Here is a 6,116-nt window from a genome sequence, read left to right as displayed (position 1 = left end):
AGTGCATTTCCTCTACTCCACGAGATCGGCTCGTATAACTGGATGCACTTTCTCGAGTATGCTGCATATTGGCCATTAGGAAATCTTGCGATTACAGTTTTTTGGTGAAACGTAATAAAGACTGGGATCGTTGTAAAAAACTATGAAAAATATTTAAATTTCAAAATTTCTTTTAAAGGATTAACCCATTTCTATTGTATAAAAGGGAAATACCAATGGAGTAGTAGGTGGTAACTATCACTCGTTCCAATTGAAAAATCGTTAATTAATCATACAGAGTAAGGTCCACTAATGAATTCTCAGTGCATTCTACCGGATGTCCAGTAGCTAAGTATTGTGAAATTGCGAATCGCGCAGTTGCTCTAATTAATGTCAAAATATTTACGTACAAATTACGGCCACCAAGGTGGGACCTGAAACTGATGAGTAATCGATAGAAAAGTCTACAAGGGTTGGGCCACCCTGTCTTATCCATTGTGAACTTGCTGGTTTTACAACTGCATGCGTTTTTTACAAATAAAATAATAATCACGGGACATCCTTGATTTTTGGGAATTATTCAAAATCCTGTACCTACCTGGTGGAGCGACGTGGAGAGCTCGATGCCGTCGACGTGAAAGGATCATTGCCATTGGGATAAACTTTGAAAATAATTACAGTGATTTTAGCAAGTATTAAATATTAAGCGTCGCAAAAGAAAATTAAAAAAAAAATAAAATAAAAATAAATAATGATATCAATATGAGAATGTTAGTGCGATAACGTCAATGAATAGTAGGATTTAACCTGTAAAATTTTACATAGTGAAAAAAAACGTTTGGATATTTCAATTTTTCAAAAACCCTCGTACAGACAGAAAGGCTTATAAAAAAATCTGCCAAAAACCTACTGTAATATTTGTAAAGCCTCCAGTACAATGTTCTTTGGTATGGTTAGTCAGGGATCGGTCCCAATCCACTATCGGGTAGCTATAGTCCGAGTAAATTAAAGGTGCCCTTTTAATGGGCAATACTAATCAATGAAATACGAAGCCAGCGCAAACGGTCTCGACGTATAGCAGCTCGCTGGCGAATGTGGCCGAGCAAACAAAGGGGTATGCCTGCATCTCTCCCCGAGCTGAGCTGCGATATTTTTCAGGATGGGATATTTAACGCGTTGGCCAGGTCAGTAACCCGACGCGCTGGGCCCCGCGATTGGCCGGCCTCGCTCTCTGCCACGAATTCCCGTAACGCCATTGGCCGAGCCGGGCCCTGGACCTACACCAACACGCGGGCACGCACGTCACGTACCTACGTACGGCAGGGCATACGATACGTCATAGGACGTAGGCCAAAGCCCAACGTGGAACGTAACTTGCGAACCCTGGCGTGATTCGTATGTAACTACGTTAACACAATACAATATCCTAATTCTTACTGATTTCAGAATAGTTCAAATTCTCACCGCTCTGCTTCGGGAGCGCGACACGCCCGTAGCGCTTCTTAACCACCGAATTCTATGATCAGTGTCAACTAGACGTATGCCTGTGACAGTCGATACGCTACAAGCAAGAATTCACTTCTGCGAATTTAATCAAGCTGTTGCTTACCTCGTGATTGGGTAAGCAATATACCATCCGATTTTTCTATAAGATACGCAGTCTACAGTGTAAAACAGTCGAGACCTGGTGGTTCGAGGCGCCTCGCTGAACGGATGCATGCGTGTCTGGGGTTCCTGCAAGGATGCCACTGGCTGCCCTATCTCCTCTCTTCTCTTTTAGCAGTCTCTCTCTTTCTCTCTCCCTCAGACAGTGCATGCACATACTCACCGGTATGCATCTGTGCATATGCCCACCTCAAAGTACCTACCATCGTGTCTCGCTTAAACTGGTTGACGGGATGCACTCACCGAATCGCACGACTGGCCGATCTTATGGAATTCATCTTGAATTGAGCGATGACCTTTACGTACGTAACACTTCAATAACCTTAAAAAATTATCAATTATTTACGTAAATAATTTTTTTTTCTAAAAATCCATCCGAATACGAATTTCACAGTCATTGAGAGCAAAGTGAAATTGCTAGGAGTCCTCTCGTAGACGGCGTGCAAAATTCGATTTCGATTCGACGCACGCTTCGCTAATCACAGGGAGTCCACGAGTCTCCCTTCCGGTTTCCTGTTCGAAGAGTCAAAGTCAACAAGTCCTACCTACCACCCGCCTAGGTTGAGTGACGACACCACCTACAATCGTTTGATTAAAGTTTCTCGCCTTCCTGCTCGCTAGCTACCCTACTCAGCGGGATACTCATACCTCTTCGTTATATATATATAATGTACTATTCCGAATACGATCACCCTATATATATATTACAAGGTTGGTGGTAAGGTAAGACAAGCTGTAAATACTGGTAAGTGAGTAAGTGCCGTGAGTGAGTAGGACTACAAGCGTGGATAGGCAGAGATAGCCACGTTCGGATGTAGGCTACCAGAGTCACGACCCTTTCTCATGATCGTACGGTTTACATCTTCCTACACGATGCAAGTACCATGCAGTATGTATAAATTCGTATTTTTCTGTAAAACAGTTGAGCAAAGTCATTGGAGGGTGTCGGTGATGAAATTCAGATGCAACTGTAATCGTCGATGCTCGATAAGGATTTACTGATAACCAGCCCTTGGACTGTTACGCTATACAGGTACTGGTAGAATGATGATTTTTATACTGAAATATCGTGCTACTCTGTAAAGTCATTATGTGTGTCTCACTTTTGTTTTCTTCTTATTAGGAAGTGAAAGAGAGCTGGAGTCGGCGCAAAGGTCGTGGTATTACAGTGAGAGTGTAAATGCAGCCAAGGGTAAGTTAACGCCTTCTACCGGTAATAGATTAGTTGGAAGGTTATGTGTACGTTAGGGAGTGATTACTGCACTTGGAGCGGCTCTCTTGGATACGATACTGCATCAAGAGAGGAAACGATAGAGAAGGAGAGAGAAAGAGACGTGCTATGGAAGGGCTTAAGTGAAAGGGTTGAAAAAAAATAGATTAGGACAATGAAAAGGTAAGGGTGGCTGCTAAATTGCGGAATCTAACCTGTCCTCATTCAGTGGGATAATCTATATTTTCGACTTTCACGCAATGGACTCGACGCCACGCGTTCACGTAAATTTAGCCATTTTTAATGATCCGAACTGAAGTTTATTAATACCGATTAGCATTGCTCGCTTCGAATTGGCGGAAATCGCAATTTCCGTCTCGTGCCTACCGTCATTGTCAGGCCACTCGACTTCCGCCGGCAACGAAAATCTTCGTAATTGGCCTTGCTGTGGTACTGTGGGCACTTGACGAAACAATTTTCAGGTAAAAATCATGGTCGGCTCACTCTTATTGACTTATAATACTTAACCACGTGTGGCGCGCGCGCACTCCGGCATCCGAGTGTCTGAAAATGTTCCTGCCAAAAGTGCTTCCCGTCTCGAGAGGTCCTACACTCCATGCGACTCTATATCTAGCTGCTTGTTATCGCACCTGCTGCTAAGGTGAACCACCACGAGAGGAGATGAGTGCTAGAGAAGGAACACAGCCCTGGAAGGGTTGCTACAATGAGACACTGATATGTTGACCAGGTAACTTTCAGTCCAGTATAGAGACCACGAGACCACTTTACCACTCTTATTCCTATTCTGTATAGCAAATCGAGTTACCAAGCTTTGTGTCGTAGTTCTAATGCGAATCGTACGACAATTCGTAGCCGTTTGCTCTGCTAAATTTCTCCCTACATATGAGTACATATATACTATAGTATGTTACTTGTCCATGTATATCGTATATAGCAAAAGGTACTTCGTTTCTCCAGCATCCATTTTTGTTATGGTTATAATCCATAACGGGCCTGGTCAGCATACTGGAACGTGGTGGTAGGTATGAGAGAGAGAGAGAGAGAGAGAGAGAGAGAGAGAGAGAGAGAGAAAGTGAACGGATGAGGGGAGATACGTAGATACAGCATATATAGGTACGGTATTTGCAGCGGAATTAAACGAACGCGTGCTGGGTGAAAGGGATGCTGTGTGGGTGGTGCCGATGGCTAAGGGATGGTACGAGGGCGGGAGATTCAAACAGGCCAAGCTTTCGGAAATGCACAACGGCACGACTCTACCTACCCCCCGTTGGCAACCGACAACCTCTACTACCTCATTCTACTGTTCACCCCTGTACGTCGGTAAGCAACCACCCTCCCTAACCCTTCCGACACAACCTTTCTCTGTCTTTCTCACTCCACATAGCACGTTTCGCTCAGCCCACTTCCTCGTAACTTTCGTAATTAAATCTGGAGCTACCTCAAAAAGCTTCGCCCGGACTCATTTTCATTTTCCGGCTTCGGGGATGCTGTCGACATCGCCTCTTTACCTTTGCTGTTCCGTTTCTCTGTTTTTTGTTTGTTTTTTCGTGCAAGTACGCGTCTTTTTTGCTTAAACGTGGCTTAGTGTTCGAGTATGCAAATAAGTATACATACGTGTATTGTTACTGAAAAGCACGTGTTATTGATTTCTGATATCAACCGATAGAAAACAGAAAATCGGCTAAAGTGAATTGGACGGGACTTCCAATGGATCATTTTCTCGAATTTATTTTAACCACTTACACGGGATATCATGATGAGGCGACTGAGCGGGAGATTGACGTTTTTTCTATTACGTATGAAAAAAAAAATTGTCTGAATTTGTATCGTACGAAAAAAATCTTTCAGTTCTAAAAACTCAAGTTTTACCTCAAAATCTTTCTAAAACTGTTCCAACACGAGGGTCTTTGCTCGAATGAAACTCATGAAAAGTTTAAAAGTGCCGCTTGGCTTCCTGGGGCAATTTTGCACCTTCTCGTTTCTCTAATGTCCAGGTTAAGTTCCGTTCTTTCTCCGTGACCTTTGAACCTTCTCGTGTCATTCTGCAATCGACAGAAATTCCTATATACGCCGATTCCAACCACCTTCTCCACGTGCGAGAGAGCCGACGTCGCTGTGCAGCTAAGGTACCACCTATACCTATCGGTTCCCATGACTACACGATTTGAAAACAATATGAAAAAGAGGGGGATAAAAAATGCACATGGCTTTTACGAGGCAACCCGATGCCAACAATCGGCCCGCGGCTTGCCGACACTATAATGTCGATTTTTGCGATAGCGCGCGTGTTCCGAGTCTAAACAAGTGCGTATAACACTCTTCTCGTTATGAGACTTTCCGATATGCCAGAGGTAGACGATATGTGCTCCATCCCCGATCCACTTGACAACATACCCTCACACGAACTTACGTGTTACTTCGCTCTCTACGCTCTCTATAAAATTCGTATCCATGTACTCATCCATCCATCAAGGGAGAACAAACCTCCACCTACTTGTCGTACCCTCAGCAGGCGTGAACTCCGCGCTTTAAGAGTAGCCAAGGTAGGCAACGGGTGCGAGGAGAACACGCACGCAGGCAGGCAGTCGTGTTAACACGCATGCTACAGACGGCATACGAAATCAATGCTAGGAATCGAACTTCCGTTCGGTAGTTTCGGAGACACCTAGTAACCACTGGGAAACCTTTCAAGACGTCAGTACCTAAGACATATAGCGATGCCTGTAAGATCGGTGACTCCTGGTGGTTCGAATTGAGGGAAAGAGGCAAAACGTCAGGTAGATGTAAGTGAAGAATATAAAGAGGTATGGAAGAAAAGTAGAAACAGGGAACGGGGGTGGTGGGGAGATTTGACTGGAGCTCAGGGGTACGGATGACGAAGAGTAGGGGAGGGGTACGAAGAAGAGACCCAGGAGTACGAGTAGACGACACGAAGGCGAGGGAAGCGACGCCGCGGGAGAGCCTTTAAAAATCGTGGCAATTTCACAAACAAATCGCGTTCATTTTCGCCGAGACGGTGGTCGCGCGGCGTAGGACGTGTTCCTGAGGAGTGAAACGGAGTAGGACCCGAGGACGTCGCGGAGGAGGAGGACCAGATGGAATCGGGAGGATCTAGAAGGAGCGCGAGTGTCAAGGAAGAAGATGAAGGAGAAGAGGAGGAAGAGCCAAGGGACGCGGGGCAGAGGTAGAGAGAGAGAGAGAGAGAGAGAGAGAGAGAGAGAGAGAGAGAGAGAGAGAGAGA

The sequence above is a fragment of the Cephus cinctus genome, unplaced genomic scaffold (genome assembly GCF_000341935.2).
Source record: "Cephus cinctus unplaced genomic scaffold, Ccin1 Ccin1_scaffold0132, whole genome shotgun sequence".
Lineage (NCBI taxonomy): Eukaryota > Metazoa > Arthropoda > Insecta > Hymenoptera > Cephidae > Cephus > Cephus cinctus.
The sequence above is the reverse complement of the archived record's forward strand: the minus strand, read 5'-3'. Positions refer to the sequence as shown.